Source organism: Tripterygium wilfordii, chromosome 4 (assembly GCF_013401445.1).
Source record: "Tripterygium wilfordii isolate XIE 37 chromosome 4, ASM1340144v1, whole genome shotgun sequence".
Lineage (NCBI taxonomy): Eukaryota > Viridiplantae > Streptophyta > Magnoliopsida > Celastrales > Celastraceae > Tripterygium > Tripterygium wilfordii.
In genome coordinates, this window is record NC_052235.1 from 11216490 (window position 1) to 11228892 (window position 12403).

Genomic DNA, 12403 nt, shown 5'->3' on the forward strand with positions numbered 1-12403 from the left:
TATTGAGCATTCCCAAAGCATCAAAGTGGATCGTTGTACTCAATTTAGTGTTCCTAGAAGTCTAACTAGCTAGTTTAGCTTTCGTACAATGTTTCGTAGGTAAAGATGTCAATAGACCAAGTTATGTTTGAAATTGCGCAAAACATGAAAAGTTTTTCTATGGACAGAATTGAGCATTCGCAAACCATCAAAGTGGATTATTGTACTCTATTTAGGTTTCCTAGAAGCCTAACTTGCTATGTTAGAAATTACACAAAACTTGAAAAGTTTGTTAATGGGCAGAATTGAGCATTCCCAACAAATCAAAGTGGACCGTTGTACTCTATTTAGTGTTCTCAAAAGTCTTACTTGCTAGTTTAGCTTTCGTACAACGTATCGTTAGGTAAAGATGCCAAAAGACCAAGTTATGTTTGAAATTGCACAAAACATGAAAAGTTTGTCTATGGAAAGAATTCAGCATTCCTAAAGCACTAAAGTCGACCGTTGTACTCTATTTAGTGTTCTTAGAAGTCTAACTTGCTAGTTTGCTTTCGTACAATGTTTCGTTCGATAAGAATGCCAATAGACCAAGTTATGTTTTAAAATGCACAAAACATGAAAAGCTCGTCTATCGACAAAATTGAGCATTTCGAAAGCATCAAAGTGGTCCGTTGTACTCTATTTAGTGTTCTTACAAGTCTAACTTGCTAGCTTAGCTTTCGAACAACGTTTCGCTAGGTAAAGATGCCAATAGACCAAGTTATGTTTGAAATTGCATAAAACTTGAAAACTTTGTCTATGGACAGAATTGAGCATTCCCAAAGCATCAAAGTGGACCGTTGTACTCTATATAGTTTTGTTAGAGGTCTAACTTGCTAGTTTAGCTTTCGTACAACGTTTCGTTAGGAAAAGATACCAATAGACCAAGTTATGTTTGAAATTGCACAAAACTTGAAAAGCCATTGTATGGATAGAATTGAGCATTCCCAAAGCATCAAACTGGACCGTTGTACTCTATTTAGTGTTCTTACAAGTCTAACTTGCTAGTTTAGCTTTCAAACAATGTTTCATTAGGTAAAGATGCCAATAGACCAAGTTATGTTTGAAATTGCATAAAACTTGAAAACTTTGTCTATGGACAGAATTGAGCATTGCCAAAGCATCAAAGTGGACTGTTGTACTCTATTTAGTTTTTTTAGAAGTCTAACTTGCTAGTTTAGCTTTCGTACAACGTTTCGTTAGGAAAAGATGCCAATAGACCAAGTTATGTTTGAAAATGCACAAAACATGAAAAGTTCATCTATCGACAAAATTGAGCATTTTGAAAGCGTCAAAGTGGTCCGCTGTACTCTATTTAGTGTTCTTACAAGTCTAACTTGCTAGCTTAGCTTTCGAACAACGTTTCGCTAGGTAAAGATGCCAATAGACCAAGTTATGTTTGAAATTGCATAAAACTTGAAAACTTTGTCTATGGACAGAATTGAGCATTGCCAAAGCATCAAAGTGGACCGTTGTACTCTATTTAGTTTTCTTAGAAGTCTAACTTGCTAGTTTAGCTTTCGTACAACGTTTCGTTAGGAAAAGATGCAAATAGACCAAGTTATGTTTGAAATTGCACAAAAACATGAAAAGCTCATCTATGGAGAGAGTTAGCAATTCAAAAGCATCAAAGTGGACCGCCAAACTCTATTTAGTGTTCTTAGAAGTCTAACTTGCTAGTTTAGCTTTTGTACAACGTTTCGTTAGGTAAAGATATCAATAGACCAAGTTATGTTTGAAATTGTACGAAACTTGAAAAGCCCGTGTATGGATAGAATTGAGCATTCCCAAACATCTAAGTAGACCGTTGTACACTGTTTTGTGTTCTTAGAAGTCTAACATGCTAGTTTAGCTTTCGTACAACGTTTTGTTAGGCAAAGATGCCAATAGACCATGTTATGTTTGAAATTACACAAAACTTGAAAAGTTTTTCTATGGGCAGAATTGAGGATTTCCAAAGCATCAAATTGGACCGTTGTACTCTATTTAGTGTTCTTAGAAGTCTAACTTGCAAGTTTAGCTTACGTACAACGTTTCGTTAGGCAAATATACCAATAGACCATGTTATGTTTGAAAATGCACATAACGTGAAAAGTTCATCAATGGACAGAATTGAGAATTCCAAAAGTCTCAAAGTGGACCGTTGTACCCTATTTAGTGTTCTTATAAGTCTAACTTGCTAGTTTAGCTTCCGTACAACGTTTCGTTAGGTAAAAATGCCAATAGACCAAGTTATGTTTGAAACTGCACAAAACATGAAAAGCTCGTCTATAGACTGAATTGAGCATTCTAAAAGCATCAAAGTGGACCATTGTACTCTATTTAGTGTTCTTACAAGTCTAACTTGCTAGCTTAGCTTTCGTACAACGTTTCGTTCGGTAAAGTTTCCAATAGACCAAGTTATGTTTGAAAATGCACAAAACATGAAAAGCTCGTCTATCGACAAAATTGAGCATTTCGAAAGCATCAAAGTGGTCCGCTGTACTCGATTTAGTGTTCTTACAAGTCTAACTTGCTAGCTTAGCTTTCGAACAACGTTTCGCTAGGTAAAGATGCCAATAGACCAAGTTATGTTTCAAATTGCATAAAACTTGAAAACTTTGTCTATGGACAAAATTGAGCATTCCCAAAGCATCAAAGTGGACCGTTGTACTCTATTTAGTTTTCTTAGAAGTCTAATTTGCTAGTTTAGCTTTCGTACAACGTTTCGTTAGGAAAAGATACCAATAGACCAAGTTATGTTTGAAATTGCACAAAACTTGAAAAGCCATTGTATGGATAGAATTGATCATTCCCAAAGCATCAAACTGAACCTTTGTACTCTATTTAGTGTTCTTACAAGTCTAACTTGCTAGTTTAGCTTTCGAACAATGTTTCATTAGGTAAAGATGCCAATGGACCAAGTTATGTTTGAAATTGCATAAAACTTGAAAACTTTGTCTATGGACAGAATTGAGCATTCCCAAAGCATCAAAGTGGACCGTGGTACTCTATTTAGTTTTCTTAGAAGTCTAACTTGCTAGTTTAGCTTTCGTACAACGTTTCGCTAGGTAAAGATGCCAATAGACCAAGTTATGTTTGAAATTGCATAAAACTTGAAAACTTTGTCTATGGACAGAATTGAGCATTCCCAAAGCATCAAAGTGGACCGTTGTACTCTATTTAGTTTTCTTAGAAGTCTAACTTGCTAGTTTAGTTTTCGTACAACGTTTCGTTAGGAAAAGATACCAATAGACCAAGTTATGTTTGAAATTGCACAAAACTTGAAAAGCCATTGTATGGATAGAATTGAGCATTCCCAAAGCATCAAACTGGACCGTTGTACTCTATTTAGTGTTCTTACGAGTCTAACTTACTAGTTTATCTTTCGAACAATGTTTCATTAGGTAAAGATGCCAATGAACCAAGTTATGTTTGAAATTGCATAAAACTTGAAAACTTTGTCTATGGACAGAATTGAGCATTCCCAAATCATCAACGTCGACCGTGGTACTCTATTTAGTTTTCTTAGAAGTCTAACTTGCTAGTTTAGCTTTCGTACAACGTTTCGTTAGGAAAAGATGCCAATAGACCAAGTTATGTCTGAAATTGCACAAAAAACATGAAAAGCTCGTCTATGGAGAGAGTTGGCAATTGAAAAGCATCAAAGTGAACCGCCAAACTCTATTTAGTGTTCTTAGAAGTCTAACTTGCTAGTTTAGCTTTTGTACAACGTTTCGTTAGGTAAAGATACCAATAGACCAAGTTATGTTTGAAATTGTACGAAACTTGAAAAGCCCGTGTATGGATAGAATTGAGCATTCCCAAATATCAAAGTAGACCGTTGTACACTATTTAGTGTTCTTAGAAGTCTAACATGCTAGTTTAGCTTTCGTACAACGTTTTGTTAGGCAAAGATGCCAATAGACCATGTTATGTTTGAAATTACACAAAACTTGAAAAGTTTTTCTATGGGCAGAATTGAGGATTTCCAAAGCATCAAAGTGGACCGTTGTACTCTATTTAGTCTTCTTAGAAGTCTAACTTGCTAGTTTAGCTTACGTACAACGTTTCGTTAGGTAAAGATACCAATAGACCATGTTATGTTTGAAAATGCACATAACGTGAAAAGTTCATCAAATGGACAGAATTGAGAATTCCAAAAGTATCAAAGTGGACCGTTGTACCCTATTTAGTGTTCTTATAAGTCTAACTTGCTAGTTTATCTTTCGTACAACGTTTCGTTAGGTAAAGATGCGAATAGACCAAGTTATGTTTGAAAATGCACAAAACATGAAAAGCTCGTCTATCGACTGAATTGAGCATTCTGAAAGCATCAAAATGGACTGTTGTACTCTATTTAGTGTTCTTACAAGTCTAACTTGCTAGCTTAGCTTTCGTACAACGTTTCGTTCGGTAAAGATGCCAATAGACCAAGTTATGTTTGAAATTGCACAAAACTTGAAAAGCCCGTGTACGGATAGAATTGAGCATTCCCAAAGCATCAAAGTGGACCGTTGTACTCTATTTAGTGTTCTTACAAGTCTAACTTGCTAGTTTAGCTTTCGTATAATGTTTCGTTAGCTTTGTACTCTATTTAGTGTTTTTAGAAGTCTAACTTGCTAGTTTAGCTTTCGTACAACGTTTCGTTAGCTAAAGATGTCAATAGACCAAGTTATGTTTGAAATTGCACAAAACTTGAAAAGCTCATGTATGGATAGAATTATGCATTTTCAAAGCATCAAAGTGTACCGTTGTACTCTATTTAGTGTTCTTAGAATTCTAACTTGCTAGTTTAGCTTTCGTACAATGTTTCGTTAGGAAAAGATGCCGGTAGACCAAGTTTTGTTTGAAATTGCACAAAACTTGAAAAGTTTGTCTATGGACAGAATTAAGCATTCCCAACGCATCAATGTGGACCGTTGTACTCTATTTAGGATTCCTAGAAGTCTTACTTGCTAGTTTAGCTTTCCTACAACGTTTCGTTAGGTAAAGATGCCAATAGACCAAGTTATGTTTGAAATTACACAAAACTTGAAAAGTTTGTCTATAAGCAGAATTGAGGATTTCCAAAGCATCAAAGTGGACCGTTGTACTCTTTTTAGTGTTCTTAGAAGTCTAACTTGCTAGTTTAGCTTTCGTACGTCGTTTCGTTAGATAAAGATGCCAATAGACCAAGTTATGTTTGAAATTGCACAAAAACTTGAGAAGCTCGTCTATGGAGAGAGTTGAGCAATTCGAAAGCATCAAAGGGGACCGGCAAACTCTATTTAGTGTCTTGGATGCCGTCTCTTAGGATCGACTAACCCATGTGCAAGTGTCGTTCACATGGGACCTTTCCCCTCTTCCTCCTTCAAAGTTCTCATTTGAATATTTGCTACTACCACCAAGATCTGCACCGACGGCCGCTCCTCCGAGGCTCGTGCCCTGGGTTTTACAGCGACCATCGCGCCACCCATTTTCGGGTCAAGTTGATTCGGCAGGTGAGTTGTTACACACTCCTTAGCGGATTTTGACTTCCATAACCACCGTTTGTGGGTTCTAGGTTAGCGCATAGTTGGCCACCGTAACCCGACTTCTGGTTCATCCCGTATCGCCAGTTCTGCTTACCGAAAATGGCCCACTTGGAGCTCTCGATTCCGTGCCACAGCCCAACGAAGCAGCCGCGCTGAGACCTCTGCTTCTTACTATTTTTCCTTCCCCTAATCATTTCCCATTTATCACCCTTAGCTTCAATATGTATAGGATCAAAGCTTTGCTTCTCAAACACTGCTTTCCCCTTCTGCATATCAATTAAAGTAGTAACAAGACCCAATCTATCAAGGACACTACCCTTCTTGGTACTGTCAACATTTCCACTGGTCTGTCTACCTATGTTGATTGAACTGTTTACAGTAGGAGTTTTTGAACAGACCCCAGTAGTGTGCCCAAGAACCCTGCAATGCTTATAAAACTTAGGTAAAGTTTCATACTCCACCATTTGGTCCAAAGGAGTCCCATTAGGTAGGAGAATATCTATTGAATGAGGAAGATCTCTGTGAGGGTTGCTAAAGCCATTGTTGATCTGGGGTCCCATCAAGTCCTTCTGCAAAACAATAGGGACAATCCTCAACTTATGATGCAGGACAAACAGTTGAGATTAAATCTGGTGGATCTTAAAGCTGCTGAGAAAATGTTTTACAGTCAGAAGCTTAAGTCTACTTTCTTAAGGAAAGTGACAAAGGTTCTGCGTTTTTTCATGCTTTGATGAATCAGAAGCACAAAAGGAAGTATATCCCTGCTATTCAGTGTGGTAATGGCTCGCTCACCACTTCAATGGATGATGTGAGAGGAGAATTTGTTAATTATTTCCAGCAGCTCCTTGGTTCTTCTAAGGACACTCTACCCCTGGATGTGGAGATTGTTCACACTGGGCCTTGTCTTGATGAAACTTCCCATGGATTTCCCTTGGCTCCTATGACTAATGAAGATATTAAGATGGCCTTATTCAGCATTGGTGATGATAAAGCCCCCGGTCCAGATGGTTACTCTTCTGCTTTTTTCAAGCAGTCCTGGGAGGTTGTTGGGGAAGATTTATGTTTGGCCATTCATAACTTCTTTATTTATGAGGAGATCTTGAGGCAGATTAATCACTCTATCATTGCTTTGGTGCCCAAGTCAGCAAATGTGACCACAGTGGCTGATTTTAGACCTATTTATGGAGAGGGCTTGATTCTAGAATGAGGTGAGTTTCCCTTGGGTTGGTGGTGTATCTGATTTGGCAGGAGAGAAACAGAAGGGTTTTTGAAAACACTAGTCAATCTGTGGATTCTCTAGTGCATAGATTTCAAATTATGTTCTTTACTGTACTTTACTTTCTTGTTAAAGACCTTATCATTAATGTTGGAGGATGATTTTTGTTTGTTGGCTACTCTGTTAGCCTGGTTCTTCTGCTGCTGGATAGGGAGCTAGGTTAAGCTTAGTTTGTGTATGGTGGTTTCCTCTTTGTTTATGATCTCCTGCCTTCTTCCTGGTTTTGGGGATGCTGAAGCTATTGGTGAGCTTTCTGTTGATTATTGCTTGATGAGGTTCTGGTGTAGCTTGACTAAATTTGGAGCTGGTCTGCTTGCTTCTGGTTTGGTTTCTTACTTTCCTGTCAGGTGCTAGAATTGCCTTCTTCCCCTTTGGTTGTTCTGGTCTTGTTGCTTTGGTGTTTGGCTTCTGCTAGATTCTTTTGGAGCTCTGTTTGCAGCTATTGAAATCCAAGCTGGGTTTATTGCTGATGCTGATTACATATGGATTCATGTGATTACTGGTGGAGATTGGTTCCCTTGGCTTATAGTTATTTGGTTAATTCCCTGGCCCATTTGGATGTTAGCTAACATCAAGACCCTTCTTGACTCTGTTGGATGGAGCTGGTTCTGGTGGCCTTTACTTAGCTTATTGGTGTTGCTGGTTTGGCTGGGTTTCATGGAGCTTGTCCTAGTTCTTCTGATGTCCCAGTTTTCGTTTCGTGTTTCTTGCTTGGGGATATGGCTGAGTTCTTGGTCTCTCTATTGGCTTTTGAGATTCAATCTGGTTTCTAGTCTTTAATGGTTTCTAGTGGATCTTCTGAGTTTAGCTGGTTATTGGATGGCTGGAGGAGTTGCTTGTGGAGGGAAGCTTTATTGGATTTCTCTATGGTTTTCCCGTAATAGAGCTATTGATTGCCAAGTTGTTACTTGGACTTTTCTCTGGTCCTTTGGATGGCTGCTAACCTCAAGATCTCCTCTTGCTGCTAGTTACTGGATGGTCATTGGAGGTTGCCTGGTGTGGGCTTCTCTAGTTACATCTACTCTTTTTGGAGCCGTTGTTAGCTATGCTACTGTGTTGGATGTTAGTTTGGTTAGGGAGGTTACCCTAGAAACCAGGGTTCTTTACTGGTGTCTTGGTTAACCTCTTCTTGTTTGTTTACTAGGGTATGGTTTGCTTAGCTTGGTTGTCCAGGTGTTGATCCCAGTTTTCTTTCCATGGCTTGTTAGGGTGTTTGGTTTGTGTATGTAAACTCTCTGGATTTTCCAGTTTTGTATCACTTTTTGATCTTCAATTCATACTTACATTTTGATCAAAAAAAAGTTTGAGAATAGGTCGAGGGCGTTGCGTCCCCGATGCCTCTAATCATTGGCTTTACCCGATAGAACTCGAGCCGGGCTCTGACTATCCTGAGGGAAACTTCGGAGGGAACCAGCTACTAAATGGTTCGATTAGTCTTTCGCCCCTATACCCAAGTCAAACGAACGATTTGCACGTCAGTATCGCTTCAAGCCTCCACCAGAGTTTCCTCTGGCTTAGCCCCGCTGAGGCATAGTTCACCATCTTTCGAGTCCCGACAGGTATGCTCTCACTGGAACCCTTCTCAAAAGATCAAGGTCGGTTGGCGGTGCAGCCCAAGAAGGGGATCCCGCCAATTAGGTTCCTTGCGCCTTACAGGTTTTCTCGCCCGTTGACTCGCACACATGTCAGACTCCTTGGTCCGTGTTTCAAGATGGGTCGAATGGGGAGCCCACAGGCAGAAGTCAATAGCGCGCAAGTGCCGAAGCACGCAGTGACAGCGCGCGCAGCCATCCACGATCGCAACGACGACATTCCACGAGTGTATGAAAGGCCCATGCTTTGGAGCCGTCGCAATCCTCGTCGACCCCCATCTGTTTCCCTCCCGACAATTTCAAGCACTCTTTGACTTTCTTTTCAAAGTCCTTTTCTTTTTTCCCTTGCGGTACTTATTCCTATCGGTCTTTCGCTCGTATTTAGCCTTAGACGGAATTTACCACCCGATTTGGGCTGCATTCTCAAACAACCCGACTCGCAGACAGCGCCTCGTGGTGCGACAGGGTCCGGGCATGATAGGGCTCTCCAGGGGACTTGGGCCCTGTCCACCGCTGAGGACGCTTCTCCAGACTACAATTCGAACGTCGAGGGCGACCGATTCTCAAGCTGGGCTCTTCCCCGTTCGCTCGTCGTTACTAAGGGAATCTTTCTAAGTTTCTTTTCCTCCGCTTATTAGTATGCTTAAACTCAGTGGGTGTTCTCGCCTGACCTGGGGTCGCTTTGTGAGGACGCTTGCTCAGGGTCTTTTGCTCCCCGTCGACGAGGCTTGCCCACAGCGGTTTTTAAGGAGCTAGTGCTTCCAACCACTGCGTGCCATTGCTGCCATCGCCAAGGGGCTGTTTTTTGAGCCAACCGCGAGCGGGAGCACACGGGAGGCAATATCCACCACCTCTAACTATTCCCTATGTAAGGGGTGAGGGGATTGTTGGCGACGTTGCGTAACCCCCAAGCAGGCGTGCCCTCAACCTGATAGCTTAGGACGCAACTTGCGTTCAAAAACTCGATGGTTCACAGGATTCTGCAATTCACACTTAGTATCGCATTTCACTACGTTCTTCATCGATACAAGAGCCGAGATATCCGTTGCCGAGAGTCGTTTCATATATAATATGAAACACGACGCAACCCCCTAAGACACTGTTTCCAAGCAAAGGGAAAGCACATCTTTTTTTGATTCCTTAGCGCAATTTACGTTGGGGTTCGTTGTGCCCGCAGAAGAGGAGCTGTAGTTTCCCACATCCCTCCATTTGGACTTCAAGAGATCGGCCCGAAAGGCCCATCACCAGCGTTAGTTTTCACTTCTTCACGGGTCATTCTGCCTTGCAGGTTTCGACAATGATCCTTCCGCAGGTTCACCTACGGAAACCTTGTTACGACTTCTCCTTCCTCTAAATGATAAGGTTCAGTGGACTTCTCGTGACGTCGCCAGCGATGAACCACCCACTTCGCCATGATCCGAACACTTCACTGGACCATTCAATTGGTAGGAGCGACGGGCGGTGTGTACAAAGGGCAGGGACGTAGTCAACGAGAGCTTACTCGCGCTTACTAGGAATTCCTCGTTGAAGACCAACAATTGCAATGATCTATCCCCATCACGATGAAATTTCAAAGATTACCTGAGGCTGTCGGCCAAGGCTATAGACTCGTTGAATACATCAGTGTAGCGCGCGTGCGACCCAGAACATCTATGGGCATCACAAACCTGTTATTGCCTCAAACTTCCTCGGCCTAAGTGGCCGTAGTCCTTCTAAGAAGCTGGCCACGGAGGGATGCCTTCGCGTAGCTAGTTAGCAGGCTGAGGTCTCTGCAAGCCTCCTGGCTTGTTCTGGGGTTGTTGGTTTGGCTTTGTTTTGGGGTTACTCTCAGAGTCGTTCTGGCTTCTTTTCTGGTTCTGCTGCTGCTCTACTCTGTGGCTCTTTTCTGGTTGGCTAACCTCAAGTTCTACTTGGTGTATTGCTGGTGCTGCTGTGCTGTTGGGTCTCAGTCTATTGTATGGGTTCGGGCCTGTGTTATTGGCCATGTTCACTGGGTTTTGGTTAGACTTTTATTTTTGATTTGCCTCTGTTGGTTTGTTCTCTGGTGCCTGCTGTTGTGCTTGGGTGGTTATCTCAGAAACCAGTTGGAGTGTTGGGGATCTGGTGATCTTGTGGAGTGAAGTTGGGTTGGGTTTTCTTCTTTGGTCTTCTCACAATGGAGCTGCTGATTGTTGTTTCTATTTTGGTGTTAGAAGGGCTTTGGAGGTTATCTTAGAAACCAGTTCCCTTCTCTGGTGTCTTGGATAACCTCTGTCCGATCTCTTTGCTGGGTTTCATTGTAATGCTTAGCTAACTAGTTTTGTTTGAGTGCTTGCACTCAGTTGGTTCCCTGGTTTGTCAGGGTTTTGTTGGCTTGTATATAAACTTTCTGGACTTTCCAGTTTTGTATCACTTTTTGATCTTCAATATATACTTACATTTTATCAAAAAAAAAAAAGAGCTCTCAGTCTGTCAATCCTTACTATGTATGGACCTGGTAAGTTTCCCCGTGTTGAGTCAAATTAAGCCGCAGGCTCTACTCCTGGTGGTGCCCTTCTGTCAATTCTTTTAAGTTTCAGCCTTGCGACCATACTCCCCCCGGAACCCAAAAACTTTGATTTCTCATAAGGTGCCAGCGGAGTCCTAAAAGCAACATCCGCTGATCCCTGATAGGCATCGTTTATGGTTGAAACTAGGACGGTATCTGATCGTCTTCGAGCCCCCAACTTTCGTTCTTGATTAATGAAAACATCCTTGGCAAATACTTTTGCAGTTGTTCTTCTTTCATAAATCCAAGAATTTCACCTCTGACTATGAAATACGAATGCCCCCCGACTGTCCCTGTTAATCATTACTCTAATCCTGAAGGCGAACATAATAGGACCGAAATCCTGTGATGTTATCCCATGCTAATGTATCCAGAGCGTAGGCTTGCTTTGAGCACTCTAATTTCTTCAAAGTAACAACGCTTGAGGAATGACATGGCCAATTAAGGCCAGGAGCGTATCGTCGGCAATAGGGAAGGGAAGAAAGGTGCACACCAAAGGCGGACCGCTCAACCCATCCCTAGATCCAACTACGAGCTTTTTAACTGCGACAACTTAAATACACGCTAATGGAGTTGGAATTACCGCGGCTGCTGGCACTAGACTTGCCCTCCAATGGATCCTCGTTAAGGGATTTAGATTGTAATCATTCCAATTACCAGACTCATTGAGCCCAGTATTGTTATTTATTGTCATTACCTCCCCGTGTCAGGATTGGGTAATTTGGGCGCCTGCTGCCTTCCTTGGATGTGGTAGCTATTTCTCAGGTTCCCTCTTCGGAATCAAACCCTAATTCTCCGTTACCCGTCAAAAGCTGAAAGGACAGAAATTTGAATGATGCATCGTCGGCACGATGGTCGTACGATCCGTCAAGTTATCACGAATCAATAGAGCAACGGGCAGAGCCCGCATTGACCTTTTATCCAATAAATGCATCCCTTCCAGAAGTCAGGGTTTGTTGCACGTATTAGCTCTAGAATTACTACGGTTATTCGAGTAGTAGACACCATCAAACAAACTATAACTGATTTAATGAGCCATTCACAGTTTCACAGTCTAAATTAGTTCATATTTAGACATGCATGGCTTAATCTTTGAGACAAGCATATGACTACTGGCAGGATCAATCTGGTAGCTGTCCTCGAGATGACGGGGACAACGCATGGACATTACGAGAACCCATGATTCAAGAATGCCAAGGCGAGCCACATCATCTTTCGGTTCGAGTGACGAGCGCTAGGCTCGGGCTTATCAAAAAGGTTTTTCAACCCTTTGCCCACTTAATTTTTAGCATCAGAGGGTCAAGCAATCAAGCATGGGCCGAGACATAAGCCAATGGCTTACAAAGGAACATGCAAAGTGCCAACTAGTTCATCCCATGCCCAAAAAGTGCACGAGATGAAAACAAGCAACGAGGTCATCCAATACCATCAGGACAGGTATGCAACACAGGAACAAGGGACTTGCCACAAGAAGCATATGCTTAAGCCATGATTG

The 12403-nt window shown here is 41.6% G+C and overlaps 1 non-coding gene across 1 annotated transcript; it reads right to left on the reverse strand.

The window, feature by feature from the left end:
- Positions 1–9282: 9282 nt before the first annotated feature.
- On the reverse strand, positions 9283–9438 carry LOC119998045. Its single transcript, XR_005468171.1, has one exon. It is a non-coding gene; the product is annotated as a 5.8S ribosomal RNA (ribosomal RNA).
- Between the last annotated feature and the right edge of the window lie 2965 nt (positions 9439–12403).